The following is a 17,537-nucleotide window of genomic DNA, read 5'->3' on the forward strand; positions in this document are numbered from 1 at the left end:
GTCTTTATCCGATGTAAACCTTGCATGCTTAGGACATACCAGGGGACGCATGCATGCCACTAATAGCAATTGAATCACGCGATAATTCGTTGATTGAGTTGATTGTATTAGTTGTAAACGGTCCCACGACTATTATTATAATTGTAGTCCAAATTAAATGTCTTCGAACTTAACATTGGCCCATGAGAACATGTGTTACATATAAAATTTGATGACTATGTTTATGAAAAGTTGAGCCCCACATCGTGGAACATCATCGACATGTTGGTTCACCTCTAGTAAATAGTAATAATTAAAAGTATTTGTTATTGCGACAATAATAACAATAATATCAGGCATGTTAATTTAATCTTCATTATTTGTTTTTTCGAATACTTGTGAAATAACAAACAAATAATAATAATAATAATATCGGGAATATCAAATAATATTAAGATTGATGGTAAATTAGAGTTGTTTCGAGGCGAAAATCACTATAAGGAATATATCAAATTAATTTTAGTTATCTGCTTTACCTCCAGTCTAAATTGCAAGCGCAGTTATTTCATAACCTTTAATGAATTGTATAATTTACGTCAATATTAACATTTCATTTAAAATATTTCCACATCAACAGGAATTTACGCGGTATTTGATTTCGATGTAAACATCATTTAGAAGTGCTCGATTATGACGCATAAATTTAGCATAGATTTAATTATCTATTTTGAGCTTTACAAGACAAATCTTGATTGTAATAATTTCTATAATGCATTCGATATATTCTTAAAACAGGAGGTCTTCATATGCCAATTGTATTATGTAATAATCAAAACTTCCGATGCCTGATTGGGAGACACATTACTGAGGGACACGATCCTTTATTGGTTTAAACTAATTATTACATAGAACCAAAAATAGCATCACACAAAGCAAATAACAAAACACATAATTATATGACATAAAACTCCGTCTTACCATAATAAATGCAATTTAATTAAATACCTTTCTTAGTAAATTAATGCATATGGGTTCAAATCGGTTACAATTCTTAATGAAAAGCATAAATACAGCGGTTTGAATGTCATCCTACATCAACCAGGGCAATGTAAAAGTTGCAATTTAAATACTTATATACAAACAAAGGAATTTCTTTAAGTTAAACAAGGATTTTTATTGACATGCACGTTCCCAGCCATTTAGTATTGAATGATATCGTAATCGATTGAAATAGTATGTTAACCCATCTATGCCTAGTTGACTCTCCCATCCTTCTATATTGGATCAGTTTATTACCAACATTAGGAATGTTTAAAATATTTATTTCTATATTAAGACTATTTCTTACAGAAATTCCTTTAAGCAAACAGCGCAGAACCAAATGAGACGTCGCATAATGCGGCGTCTCATCTGGGTCTACGCTATTTGCCAAGGCCATCTTTCTCGACGCAAGGCATTAATGGGTTAAAGAAACGTAATCTTGCGCTTATGTATAGAACGTTGATGATGGCAATACATCTGATAGTCCTGTGGGAGTATGTGGTCGTCTTCAAAGCCGTCAATACATTCTCTGATGACACTATAATGTACCTTTGGGAGCCATGATTAGTATTTAAAACAAAATTTATAACAGTGCGATGCTTTTGTATTTTTGATTATGCATGCAAGTATTCGTGGAATCGTTATTGTATAGAAAAAAGTGTTCAATACATAAGAATATATCCCTGATAATATGCATGTACATTTGAAGTTTACATCTACGAAAAAAACTCTAATACACTAACTAATTTAATAAGTGTGATGCAAAAATATTAGACCGTATTTAGTATTGTCAAATACCGATGAGTTTTCAGTCTGTGTTATACGTATGTAGGATGCTGGATGACAATGCAACGAAACTTCGTCCAACTTATTGCATTTAGCCAATTACATGAGTCAAATCCATGTTGGTCACGACTTTATTATTGCATTAAAACTGTCTAGGAGAGAGATTGTTTTTCATCACTAATCATGCAACGGCACGAGCAAATCACATTAACCCATGTTCAGAGTTGCCCGCGGTTCAATAGTAATAAACGCAAATTTCAGTTCGTTTTATAGTTAACAAAAGTGCATTATATTTGTCATGGCGTAATCACGTTTTTCTCCTCCACTCCAGTAAATTACAAAAAAATAAAAGTCTGACGTGTAATGGTATCACCCCATAAATACAAAGATATAGCTATAGTTTTAAATTTAATAGAATGAGTGTTTATTCAAAGCCCGAAACTATTTGAGTCGTGTTCTGAGAAAACTGGGCATATGCATGTGTGTAAAGTGTCGTCTCAGATTAGCCTGTGTAATTCGCACAGGCTTATCAGGGACGACGCTTTCCGCTTTTATGGTTTTGTTAGTTTCACTGAAGTCCCTCCTTACTTAATATATAGTTTAGGTAGAAAGTGTCGTCCGCACAGGCTAATCTGAGACGACACTTTACGCACATGCATGAAGCCCAGTTTTCTCAGAACACGACTCATTTCATAGGCGCACGTGAATTGTATGCGTATGTGTATGTGTGTGTGTATGAGTAAATACGTTAATACATCTAATAAGACACAGAGATATACTTCACCAATGATAGAGCTCCATAATGCCACACTGACACGGTCTTCAGCAGACAGAGATATTAATAATTTATTATATTAGATACATTTTGTCGAGCCGGCTTGCTAGAAGCTTGAATGAGCAGTCACAATTATATTGTTAATGTTCGCGCGCGTGTGCGTGCCTCCGTACTTGTCCGGATGGAAATTGTGTCAGTCATGGTGCAATTTTAGAATACCTGACCACAACATACCTACATATTAAGGCGACGTATCTCGTGTAATACCAGTCGTCTTACCTAATTGGTCAAATTCACGTTCAGAGGTCAAAGTTATAATTTTTCTATTAAAAAGCTTTTCCTGACTGTATCTTGTCATTCGCCATGTTCTTTAGAAATGTCACTCCGCAAACGACGAGAAGGTAGGGGCTGCATGTCGCAAACAACAACCGTTTTTTACCTCATCGGTAAAGGTCAATCTAAATATTGAAATGCCAGATTGTGTCATATAACAGCTTGTCTAAACTTTAAAGTTGTCATGATAACTATGAGGAGATGCCGTGGCGCGTGAAAATCCGTCTCCCTACCTTAAAGGCGAAGGTCACACTTAGAGATCAAATACCATATTTGGTTATCAGACAGCTTGTCCAGATCGGCACTGTGTCATTAAGCATGCAATAAACACTCCCGCTGAACTACGTTACAATGAGAGGTGCGTCTGTACGACAACGCGATACGGCATCATAACTACAACGGTTAAGGAGTCTTTCCACAGTTTGTTGACGATACGGGATTTTGTTAAAATAAATGGTAAATAACGGTAATTTTGAATAGTTTGTGTATGTGTAAGCCAATGTTTATTTAAATACGGATAATGTTCTCCTCTATCATAGCTCGCCATGTAATCTATTTCTATGTTATCGAAAAATGGAAGTTTTACAGACCTGTATAGACAACTCGTAAAATCATGGGAATATAATTCAAAGTCTGACATTAAAAAGAAGAAAATGCAAACAAACGTAAGCAAGAAAGAATATTGAATCAATCTTATCAAGATCTGTCTCAAAATTAACTGCATGTAAGTGTTACGAGATGAATTAAAATGTTACGGCGTCTTACAGAGAGTGTTACAGTGCATTTACTACAACACGTTTAAAGTTACGGTATTGTATCGACGGGTACTAGAGGTTTCGTTAAATGACAAGTTCTGTAAATTGTATTTATAAAGTAAATGTTGTGGAGGTTTCGGTAAAATGGATCTTTATAGAGGTATACCTACAATGAAGTGTTAATGACACCTATTATTGGCTTTCATCATGGGGCATATATTTGCAAACTGGTGATTAATTTTTAATTGATTCATTAATGCAATACATACAGTAACGAATTTAGGAGCATGAACTTTTTTAAAATAATAATTTTAGGTACCAACCCAAAAAATGTAGATTTTATTTAAAATGTAACTTTATTGAAAGTTAATTTACGATTTAAATAAATCAATACTATAATGTTTAAAATTTTGGTGCATTTATTTAAAAAATAATAGCAATAATAAATGTTGATTTTAAGACTGAATTAATAGAAGATCATTAATTGAGTTTAATGCTTATAACAAATGTTCAAAGTCTTGTAAAATATTGTTGTACTGATTTATACAAAAAAGCATAAACACATTTTAATGACTTTGCGATTTTAAGATTAATTCAGTATTTAATTAAATATTTGTACTATTATTTTATCTTAAAATAAATGTACCACATCTTTAAAAATTGCATTACCGATTGATTAAAAAAAGAAATACAAATAAATATTACCCGAAAGAAGTCTTGCTTTTAAATGACCTTACTATGTTATTGAATTCCTCACTTCAGATGCGTGAAATATTTTCTACATTCCTGTACATTCTTTACAGTAATTGAGGTAATTAGTAACTGAGTTTTATGTTAATGATTTACTCAATTTACTAAATTGAAGGAATGCACTTTTTTAAAAGTGCGCCTGAAAGAAAATAAACTCGTGATATTTGTACTGTTTTAATTAAATATTTATTCATACTTATATACATTTACATAATTTATAACATGCATTATATAACATTGAAGAAACATTTTAATAATATCGGTCAGTTTTTATTATTTTATTTTATTTTTATACATATATACATTTAAATACGCACGTCCAAAATGCAACAATCATGGAACGAAATATTCAAGGTTGTAAATTTGACTTCCCGCAGGCGCTGTAACGCTGTAAAGAAGACACCGTAACATGTCTTAGTCGTAAGAGAAGATACCGTTACATGTAGACGGAGTTGACATGCTACAACTATTTTTGCAAAATCGGATAGAAATCACTAATTATAGCATACACATAGTTATCACATGTTTGTAAAAGAGTGAACTTGATACAAAGCATTGAAAATAATCTTCGTGACAAAAACTGCAAGCCAGAAACATTGAATTTATTGGATTTTCTATGAGCTCGAACTTCTTTCTTTTATCATGATTTCATGCTAGAAAATGTCTCGATAGGTTAAGAAGCGAGTAAAGAAACATTAATACATGAAAATAAATGCCATAACCCGTTTCACGTATAAGTTTAAACAAAGAAATTACTTGTGTAAACGCGTGTGTATGTCTATAACTGTCAAGATGCTGTAACCGTTGTAGTTATGACGCCGTATCGCGTTGTCATACAGACGCACCTCTTATTGTAACGAAGTTCAGCTGGATTGATAAACTTACTTGAAATAAAATAATAAAATGATAGCCAAATGACAACACTGTGTGGATATTTTTTTTGACATCATTTCAAAAGAATTGTGGATTAAGTTGTTTGCAATATTAATAATATGTGAATTGAGTAACTGTCTGTTGTTTATACAACTTTCAAACACTGTTAATTGCTGTCTAGCATGATTGTTAAACCCGAGAAAGGAAGCTTACATTATTTTAACTTAACGTTCAGTGTTTGCCTTTACGTGTCCTTTATGGGGTTATACAAGCGAATGCCACTATTGCTGCCTTAAACAATTTTGGAAATACAACAAAACACATTTAATACAAGAGTCATTTATAAAGCATTCATGCTGATCTAAGCAAGCAAGGTTTTTAATATAAATGTTAAAGTCAAACATAATAAATGTACTCATTTGTTTGTCGCTACAATGTAATTAATCAAACATTTGACACTCGCCAGCGTCCTGGCGTTTTTCAATAAGAATGGTATTTTACAAAAGAATAATGATTGTAAAATAATCACAAATGGAACACGTACTGTATAATGCTTTCAATAATACGTCGCAACAGACATTCAGTGCATCTTTTGATTCGAATAGCGAAAGAGTAAATTATTAAAAACTTACTTGACCGTTGCCAGACTTACGCTGGACGCAAACAAATTATAATAACGTCGATCGCAATTCATCGTCGGGTTTCATTCATTTTAGATTTAAAATTCATAAACAAAAATTATCGATATCATATATTTTTCTTTCGAGTGTGTTACAAGCAATCAAAATAATAGTCTAACACAATTTGTCTACTCGGTAAGTTGGAATACATTTAAAATGTGATTTAGTTTACATCATAAGACATAATTTATATAATTTCGATGCATGTTTTCATATTTAAGGCCAAAATTCTGCGCCCATCAGTAGAAATTAAGGCATTTGCATAATATACAAGTTCTTTTCAGTATTCACACTGTCTTTTTTCACAAGACTATATACGTTTGATTTGTATACAAGGACTTTGTTACAAATGTCTACTCCCTTTTCCTAATTGTATACGCAGATGCTCTGTAAATAATGTAACAACATAGAGGTTTTGTAGACCTAATACTGAATAATTTATTTCATATGACATGGCGATTGCTATTCCAATTATGATCATGTGGTCCAAACAGACCATAATCTAGTTATAATGTGTTTGATCTATACTATCAATATAGTAAAGGTCATTTAACGTCTTCCTCTCTATATTTCGGTGGTCGAATATGATCCCGCATGCTTTTTGGTATTTGACCTGAAACAGCGTATTGTTGCCCTCTAAATAGTGTGTTCAAATCAATACCCCGAGGCCAAAGTTGAACAGACCTGAGTGGTCTATTGTACCCCTTTTGTGTATACAGCGACAACCTAAATAAATCTCTGAAACCAGAATGGTCTACCAGGTGTTTTTTTTCATGCCCTTCTGTGTTTACACATGATTATATGATTACATGATTGGTAATTATTTTTATAATTAATAGCTTTTTAATTGCATGTAAACTAGAATGGTTCTCTTCAAAGTACGTTGAACATGATGACCTCGACGTTTAACTCTGTCTCATAAGCGCGTTTACTTGTTTGCGTTTATATGTGTATAGTGAAATAAAATATTATATAATGAAACAGGAAGTTCCATACTTTGGTATTCGGCATTTACAAACAGATAATGACGAGCTGTTTAGGTCGCATATGCATATCTAAAACATAAATGTGACCACATGTATGAAAATTGTTACAGCTTTCATATTGTATAACATTGGTAATAAAAAGATGAAAGCTGTCATTTATTTATTTTATTCATTACAAAGGTAAAACTTGCTATTTTCCACAACTACAAAAAAAGTCATTGTAATTGACCGATTTAATAACGTCTTACTAAAAGACTTCTCGGGAAGATTAGTACAATGAGTGATACACTTGGGCAAACCTAGGAAAACTTACGAAATATCGGTACTTTCAAGGAGTGGGTGTTCATTTCTTCTTCACAATGGTGCAATATGTAGTATACCTTAAGGTGTTTGTTACAATAAAACTACAAACAAAAATATGTTTCGTATTAATGCTGGTTCTGAAAAGAAATGTTAATTAAAAGATCAGGTTTCATGTATTAAATTAAATCATTTACCTGTATGTTGCTATACTTTACCAACACCGACACGGCTACTTTATACCAAAGTGTTTCTTTTAATGATACTTCCAATAAAATAGTAAATATTATACGAGTTGTTACGCAATTTTGCATCAAAATGTGTATGCTTAATTCACCAAAATATGTAAGATTTAAGTTATATAGATTATTTAATAAACTGAAGGGTGTTTAAAAAAAATTGTCGGGCTTATTTCAACGCCTCGTTTATTGCCTCTGTTGGCTTCAGTTGACCCTGGTATTGAATCGATTAACTTTGGCAATGATTCTCTATTTGATCGATTTCTCATTTCAAAAAGTATATCAATTATTGATTACGTGCAACGTTAATTATTGTTTATGTAAAACCACACCACAGTTGTACCTTTGCTCATCACAATAAAGAATAAAACAGCATGATAATTATAACATCATGCATTATGTAACACTACTATATTATGGGGTTAGAAATCCAGACATTTCAAACGTGTCATTGTTAACGAATCGTTGACTCATTGGCAATCCGATCATTTGACGGTTGAATGAAAGTGCAAATCATTGATTTGCTATTAAAATTGTAGGGATAGCGTGTTTTCGTGTTAAAACTAGTAATCATAGTTCAAAAGAATATATTTAAAAATCATCATCCCATTATTTATTTTCCAAACAAAGCGGCAAAAAATATATGACCCAGAAATTAAGTTCTTAATATAACACTAATTAATATTTCCGACCCAATGAATATTTTTCGCTAATCAGATCGAGTAAGCCTACAGAATATCACCATTTAAAGATTTAGTAGTCTTCCACGTGATAATACAACGAATTATCATTTAGGCTCGCTTTGCCAGTTCTTTTGCAGAGTAGCTCTATGATCTTGTTCATGAAATCCCACACACTGTCAGGATAAACAGTGTGAGTTAAAAGCCATTACATTATTATGGTTAAGTCATAGATATGACAAACGTAGGTTTATAATAAATTGCTTTATTGTCGATATTTACAAATAGTGTAACAATGATGGTATAATGGTAGTTTTTGAATTTCCGCTTAATCAATGGCCATGGGCACTTTTGGTTCATTAATTTTAATGAGTGGTAAAGCAAATTAATAACCGTATTAATGATTGATCTAACTAGCTATTGCATATGTTAAGATGTGTTATACTTCTTCAAAATAATGAAGAAAATAAAGGTGACTCTAAGTCTCTTTGGACTGTTCTTAAACCTTGGACTGCCTTCAAAGAAGTCAAACTCTTCTAATAGCTCGAATATTGGCTTAAAAATGGAAGTCAATAATATTTCGTTTGATAAATAAACTGTTTCTGTAAAATTCAATGTATTTTATACAACTGTTGGCTCTAAATTTGTGGACAAATTGCCTAAATGTATCAGTAGATTTGGAAGGAACTTTGATTTTTATTCTTATTCAAAGAAAGGTGTTATTTTAAATAATTATTCTTTTTCATTTGTGTCTGAAAATAAAGTTTAATCCTATATAAATAAACTTGGTGTGAATAAATCTACTGGGCTGGATGGCATTCCCTTTAGGTTTGTCAGGGATGGGTCAACTATTATAGCTTGTCCCCTCTGTCATATTATGAATTTTTCTCGTATACAAGGTGTTGTTCCAGATGATTTGAAATATGCCCGGGTTGTTCTCCTTTTCAAGAAGGTTGATAAAACTGATGTTAATAACTATCGTCCGGTTTCAATCCTTTGTATTATTTCTAAGATATTTGAACGTGAGTGTATGATTAGGTCGATTCATATTTGACAGATAAATCCTTAATATATAACTTTCAATCTGGTTTCAGGAAGAAGTTTTCAACTGAAACTTGTCTTGTACACCTGTCAGACTTTATTAGATTTGAAATGGATAAAGGTCATTTAGTTGGCATGGTGTTGCTTGATCTCCAGAAGGCTTTCGACACGGTGAACCACTCTATCCTTTTGATGTTATTAGAAGCTTTGGGCCTTGGCCATGATATTTTGCGTTGGTTCAGGTCATATCTTTCAGACAGACAACAGTTAGTTGATGTCTCTGGTACATTTTAAAATCCATGTTCCATTATTTGTGGTGTTCCCCAAAAGTATATTTTAGGGCCACTTTTATATTTAATCTATGTAAACGATATGTCGGGTGTTGTTAGAAATAAGCTTTTACTTTACGCTGATGATTCTTGTATTTTGGTTGCAGAACGAAATATATCATTCAAAAAACAGGAGTTTACTCAGGACTAAGAATTGGTTTATCAATGGCTTCTTGACAACATTTTATCCCTGCATTTGGGTAAAACTGAGTAAATCGTGTTTGGTTTCAAGCAAAAGGTCAAATGAAACAGTGATCTTAATATTACTTGCAGTGGCCAAAGTATCAAATCTACTTTTTCAGTCAAATATCTTGGTGCCACATTAGATCAGAATCTTACAGGTGAAGCTATGGCCAGTTCCATAATCAATAAGGCTAATGCAAGGTTAAAAGTCATGCATAGAAAGTCATATTATCTTACAGTCCATACAAAAAGACTTTTGGTTCTTTTTCTGATCCAATGTCAGTTTGATTATGCTTGTAGCTCTTGGTATTATGGACTGGAAGGACAAGCTACAGGTCACTCAACATAAACTAATTAGATTTGTTTTTAATTTAGGTAATAGGTCACATATTGAACACAGTCACTTTAATTCCCTCGGTTGGTTACCTGTAAATAAAAGAGTTGAGCAAATCACATTGTCATGTTTATAAATCAAGGAAAGTTCTAAGTCCTGATTATATGTGTCATTATTTAAAACCTTTAGAAACTGTTCATTCGTACAATACAAGATTCAGAGAAAAGGGATCTTTCCAGCCCCACCTGCTTAGGGCTTTGGATCTAAGACATTTTCCTATGGAATTCTATTCCTACTGTTATAAGGAATCTGTCCAGCCTTGCTCATTTTAAAAAAGCAGCTAGAGATCAATATTTAAATTTGTAAAGTTATTACCATTTTTAGTTATTTTTTACGAGATGTTTTGCAATACTGTGATATGATTTCGTAGGTAAATATTGTGCCAAGTTGTCTTGTGTTCCTGTCAATATAAATAAGTTTTGTAGTCTTAAATCTGTCATCTTAGGTAATTTTATTTATTATTTTTTTAATGAAGAAATTTTATATGTGCTTTTTGCTACATATCAGTAACTTTTTATTTATTTGTAAAATTATTTTAAACCTCCCTACGTCAGACCACTATTGAGAACCACAATGGAAATAAGTGGTGTATTTCCCTTTTTTGAGTTATCCTTGATATTGATGTGACTAATATGGTACATTATAAGTCATTTATTAGTTAAATAATTATTTTTATAAATCTTTATATGTATACATTATATTGATATTTTTAAATCGATATGTTATATTTTAATTGTATTGTTGTTACCATTATTGTTACCTTGTTACTTGCACAATATTGAAATAAATATATCTATTTATATATAAACTAAGGAGAAAGAACCATTATGTAATCTAAAACTTATATATTGGACACGCAGTACCGACTTGTCACATCTGCCCGCACGCAAAATATAAGCATTTGCATTAAAACCTTTCGACATAGTTAAGTAATGCAATATCAAATGACCTATCGGCCCGTTGAAGCGATTTAAATTCTTAAGGGCAGGTTAATAGATTGATGGCTCTTTGAATATTATAACCATAGTTGGAGTTCTTTTAAGGGTATAAAGCTAAGTATGCGGGAAAGTTTACAGCACATACTAGGCAAAGTATAGGTTTCAAATTTACCGAATGAGAATGACACATTTCTCATGCGTATAAATAACCACTCTCTTAAAGGCGCGATACAAATTAGTAAATGCACGGATATGATGCTCCATGTGCCCATATTGACACACCCTCTGCAAAATAGGCCAGGAGGCTTTACATTTGCATACGTTCACATGTGTATGTGTTTAACATTGGTTATACATATCGACGATACGTGATAAGGTAGTGTATGTGCCGGTGGGTGGACAAGTAACGGCCACAGTAATGGAAGCCTATGCATATACATTTTTAGAGACTTTCTGCTCTTAAGCAACGTAAATAATTTACTATATCTAAATGAACAAACATTGCCTTTTGAGAACGTGGTATAGAAAAATTTATAAAGCGTGGCAGGCATATAAGAGTACATTGATGGTGACAGCTTCTCTGGCAAGACTTAAAAAATAGGGCGATTTTTAGCGAGTCCTATTTGACTGCCGAACAAGATTCACTTCCTTCTACCAGACACTAGAAGGGTATAATGTTCATCCTGTCAAATTCGAAATTACTCTTTGTATGTAAGGATTCAGCTTTAAGATAATTTATGTACACTTTGTTTTAGCTAGACTTGCAAGTTTTGCGTAATGCCAAACCAAAATAGTCTTGCCACATTCAACATTTAATTTTGAGTTGATAATTAAAAAATGTCAAAACATTTAAGTTAACTGATTTCGTTTTTGTTTTTATTGCTATATCGATTTAAAGAAAAGTGTGAGTGTCATTATCCCGTCATTTAGTTCAAACTTGGACTATAGCTTTGTTTTTGGTTTTGTTAGTGTAAATGCAAATGTATTTACCTCAATTAAAACCGGTTAGATTAACTTCAGAATGTAGATTTATTCAAGTTTTCAGAACACGGAGTATGCACTAAACGTCAGGTGCAAATAATTCTGACAAATTTAATATATTTGATTTTGAGATAAATAATTAGTTCTTTAGGGATAATATGCCACGGACAATTATAGATTTAAACCAATTATAGTTCTTAATGAAACTCCATGAATATAACTTCATTAATGCTGTCCTGCGAAAGTAAACCAGTACGAGTGATTAATAACAATGAAAGTTCATGTTTATTTTATCGAGATAATGCAAACCATTGTTCTGCTTAAGGATGAACGTCGTGTTTTCATCAACACATGCGTAACAAAACATTGAATTTTAGATTAAATTATTATTGATGGGTATATTATGTGCAAACAACGTAAGCTTTCGCCAATGTATCCGGTAAATAATTATGGTAATACGATTGAGATCCCTGTGGGTTTGTATGGCTTTCTTCAATATAATTAATCCATAGTCAAGTGAAACAGCGCTGATCGAAAGTCATTTATCATCAGGTGGCGAAATGTGTGTGAATACCATAATTGTACCTTTGGGAGGCATGGTAAGTATTTTAAACACGTATTTCAACGCTGTTATTGTATAGTTTTAAGGTACACACTAACAAGTAAGCATAACCTCATAAGGTGAAATTAATAGCGTCAAATACATAATATGTTATTGATAATATGCAAATTTTATCTACGTAAAATAATTCTTATATAATAGATGATTTGATAAATTAAATGAAGATGTGAAAAATACACAACATATGCATTTGTGTTGTATACTGATAAGTTTTTAATATGTATTAAACTTATTTAGTATGCAATATATATTATTGAATCTGTCTGAGAGATTGTCGTTTATCACTTAAAAAAATATTGAAACAGCAATAACAAATCAATACAACTTTTTCCAGATATGCCGGTGGTTAACTAGCAATACACGTAGATTTAAATTCGTTTTCTAGTTAAGACCACTGCACGGAGTACTCTCATGGCGTAATGAAAATTTTCTCCGTTCAGTCAATATTTGTCCATTAAATTACATAGATTTACAAGTGCGAGGAATTGTTGTCCAAATACATGTATTTTACCAGGTACCATGTTATGTTCTAATAAAACCAATGTTAAAATCAGAATTTTTAATACATGTAAATAAGTTTGTGTAAATGTTTTTGCCACATACAGTCTTTTATTATTTTCAACGAATTAAGCTATACCAATGAGTTTTGCACAATCGCTTATACTTACTTGTTTGTCTGTTGTTGTTTTATGTTTTGTTGATAATGTGTTGTCTTCTTTCGGTGATGGTGCAGGGAGGGAAATAATTGTTTCATAAACGTGTAAAATGTAGCGTTCCCAAACAAAGGACATAGACACATACTTCACGAAGACAGCATACAGCTTTATACTTCAACAATAAGATGGTTTTCATCAGACCGAGATATAAATAATTCATTGTATCATAACCGTCATACAATTTGGTCGAGCTCGCTTGCGGAAAAAATGGTAGATAAAGTAGTCACAATTTGTAAGTTTATGTCGACTGTAGCTTCGTTATACATGGTTTATTATTAGAATAATAGTCCACATATAACCACTATGGACGTATCGCATGTTAAATCCGTCGTCCAACCTCTAAGGTCAAGGTCGGGTTTAGAGGCGAAAAGCCAAATCTTTTCATGAAGCAGCTTTTGCTTAAAGTACTTTTAAATAAGTAATATGTTTGAAAGAAATAGCTTGCATCAAATGACTCTCAGTAGGAGATCGCATTTCGTGAACAAAGGTCAAGGACACACTGAGAGGTCAAATGTCAATTTCTTTCTTGGTACATCCTCTCCGGAATTGAACTTTGTCATGACAACTATGATGAGACGGCGTCCCTCAGAGGCGAATGTCACACTTGGATGGCATAATGTCTGATATGTCTTATATGGTGATAAACAAAGTATGTCATGACCGTAACTGTGTCATTTATAACGGAAACTAAAATAGCATACCGGAAATGCTCAACATAATAAGATCATGTGTCGCGTTTAAAAATGTCTCCCTACTTTGAAGTTAAGTACGTTGAGCTATAATTGCAAATACAAAATATTGATTGAGTTGTAGTAAATAACTGAACCTTTATCAACCGCCTGTTGTCGGTAAACGTTCCCTTACGAAATGATCTTGTCGAGTAGAATTGTTCGGACGCTAATCACATCCGCGTTCTCGACATATTATAAGATGAAAGAAACATGAACTTTATGAAAAACATTTTCACATTACCATTGTTTTTATATTCAATTGAGCAATGGAATCCTATGCATATACATTTTAAGAGTCTTTCTGCTCCTAAGCAACGTGAATAATTGACTATGTCTAAATGAACAATCATAGCTTTTTGAGAACGTGGAATAGAATCATTTATAAAGCGTAGCAGGCATATAAGAGTACATTGATGGTGACAGCTTCTCTGGCAAGACTTCACAAAATAGGGCGATCTCTAGCGAGTCCTATTTGACTGCCGAACAACATTCACTTCCTTTTACCAGACACTAGAAGGGTATTATTTTAATCCTTTCAAATACGAAATTACTCTTTGTATGTAAGGATTTAGCTTAAAGATAATTTATGTACACTATGTTTTAGCTAGACCTGCCAGTTTTGCGTAATGACAAAACCAAAATAGTCTTGCCACGTTTAACATTTAATTTTGAGTTGATAATAAAAAATGTCGAAACATTTGTTAACTGATTTCGTTTTTGTTTTTATTGCTATATCGATTTAAAGAAAAGTGTGTGTGTCATTATCCCGTCATTTAGTTCAAACTTGGACAATAGCTTTGTTTTTGGTTTTATATTATAAGATGAAAGAAACATGAACTTTATGAAAAACATTTTCACATTACCATTGTTTTTATATTCAATTGATCTATGTTAACAGTCATTCCGGATTAAGTTTTTAGCAATATTTCGAAGTTTCACCTAAGCTGTGTATTTCGAAGTTTCACCTATTAGTAAGCTGTGTCTAATTACAGTATGTTGTTTTATTTAACAGTTACACATTGTATCGCTGTTTAATTTGATTGTTCAAATTTTTAAAGGTAGCTAACACTATTATACTTGAATGCTGGTTGTACGCCCTTAAAATGTTTTATGGAGCTTTAAAAGTCAACTTGAATATTGTTGTCTCACACACATTCGAACACAAATAAACGTAGCATTCATATTGTATCCGTGTTGATCTAAGCAATGCAAGCTTTTAATTGAAAGGCTAAATGCAAACATTCTACATCTAGTAATTTGCTTTCCGCTGCAGCGTTATTCATTAAAAATGTGATATTCACCAGCATCCAGAAAATCTGTATTAAGATTGTACTTTACATAAATATTGTTTGAAAAACAACCCCATAACGCGCATGTATTGTGTCATTCTTTAAATTATGTGTTGCCATTTCATCGATCTCACAATACATATTAAATTGTAATGTTTCAATTTGAAATTGAGCACTTAAAATATACAAAGACATTTTGTAAAACGTACAAATACGAATGATGTAAATGCCCTTTCATCAAAAGTATACATTTACATCGAATCGGATTACATCATTCATAAGTTTATTTTCTATCGGCATCCGTTATACAAAGTTACTCGAAATGGTTTTGCTGTCATAAATTTGAACAATATGATTATTTTTTGTGATGTGTCCAATATGTTACCATTGAAGATTTAACCCTTTCCCACTCAGAAGCAAAGTACAAATGGCTCCTTGCAAACAGCATATAACCAGAACAGCTTACGAGTAACTCGGGTTTTATGCTGTTTGCTGCTCATAAGTATATAAGGGTTGGAACTGAAGCCTTTAAAGCTTGAATCTCGTAAGAAAGTTTTTCAATTAAATTTGATTTTTTCATGACACTACATGTACCAATGCGTTATAATACGTATCTTAGTGGTAAAAGGTTAATGCCTAGATTATTGCTGGAGTAACTGGATGAATCGATAAAAACATCCCGTTGGCGTTGTTTTATCGCCCTCGATCTGAGATGATTTAATGCCAACTAATAATTCAGACATTGCATGCAGATTCGAATGAAGAATAATGAATATTGCGTGCAGCAAACGGTCTTAAAAACTACAATGAGTGAGTTCAAACGTTACTTTTAAAGCGGGATGTTTGAAATACAATCTTAACACTATACTATATTATTTGTTTAAAAATACAAATGTATACATATATATGAGCCGTGCTCTGCAAAAAGGGAGTAAAATGCATGTTTATAAAGTGTCGTCTCAGATTAGCCTGTGCAGTCCGCACAGGCTAATCAGGGACGGCACTTTCCGCCTAAACAGGATTTTTTCTAAGAAGAGACTTTCTTTAAACATAAATTAGCATAAAAACGGAAGCGTCGTCTCTGATTAGCTTGTGCGGACTGCACAGGCTAATATGAGACGACACTTTACGCAATTGCATTGAACCCCATTTTCACAGAGCACGGCTCGTATGTATACTGCTATTCATCCAATGTAAAATCATTACTACATAACAACACTGTAAACGCAATACATTCTAACTTATAATGTGTCTGGGTTATAACAGTATGCAAGAAGGCTTCGAATGTGGGGATTTTTCGCTCGCAATTAGGACATCCACATAACATGTTGAAGAATATTTATTGATATTAAATATATTCGTGATCTGTTTGCTCGTTTTCTATTTACAAATAATAACGATTTTAATCTACAATATACGACGCACCTTAATTTCGGCGAATCTAGTATCTTACATGATAGATCATTGTGTATCTGATTAACGGTCAAAGAGGAATGTACACATGTAATAAGAAAAAATACACGAACAAAGCCACACGTTATGCATTCGCACACTTATTACATCAAATCCACTCATTAAGTTTGTTTTGCTCTTCCCACTTAAACGTTAAGATGGCTGACAGTTTTTTTCTCGGACGGTTTGTATGTAATTATATCTATTGAAATGTACGCACACTATTAATATCGCTTCAAGTTTAGATTAATGATGACCACTGGAGCAGATGTTTCAGTGAATAATAAAAAGTCTAATTGTATACCCACACCTGCATATTAAATCAAAACATTTTTGTGCTATGATAATTAATTATATATTCAGCGTGCACTGTCTGCACACTATGACACGTACATAGTGATTTGTATTAACACACTAACATAGAGAATAATAGGTTAGTGTTGATTATAGATCAGGTTTATCATGCGAGGCTTAGAAAACAAAAAGCACGAGCCTTGGCGAGTGCTTTTTCGTTTTCGTGCCGAGCATGATAAACCTGATCTATAATCAACACTAACCTATTATTCTATTTATCCCACTTTTTTATTCAGTAAACCTTTTTATTTTAACAAAATTAGTTTTCATGAGTGTTTGTCGTACTTTGATAATGACTGTAGTGTAACCAAGATCAGTGTATTACTCCGC

At 32.6% G+C, this 17,537-nt stretch overlaps 1 protein-coding gene across 4 annotated transcripts in view; it reads left to right on the forward strand.

Moving 5' to 3' along the window:
• The window catches only part of LOC127847645 (agrin-like), a 153,938-nt gene that overhangs the window by 65,624 nt on the left and 70,777 nt on the right, over positions 1-17,537 (forward strand). The window lies entirely within an intron of this gene.

Source organism: Dreissena polymorpha, chromosome 10 (genome assembly GCF_020536995.1).
Source record: "Dreissena polymorpha isolate Duluth1 chromosome 10, UMN_Dpol_1.0, whole genome shotgun sequence".
Taxonomy (NCBI): Eukaryota; Metazoa; Mollusca; class Bivalvia; order Myida; family Dreissenidae; genus Dreissena; species Dreissena polymorpha.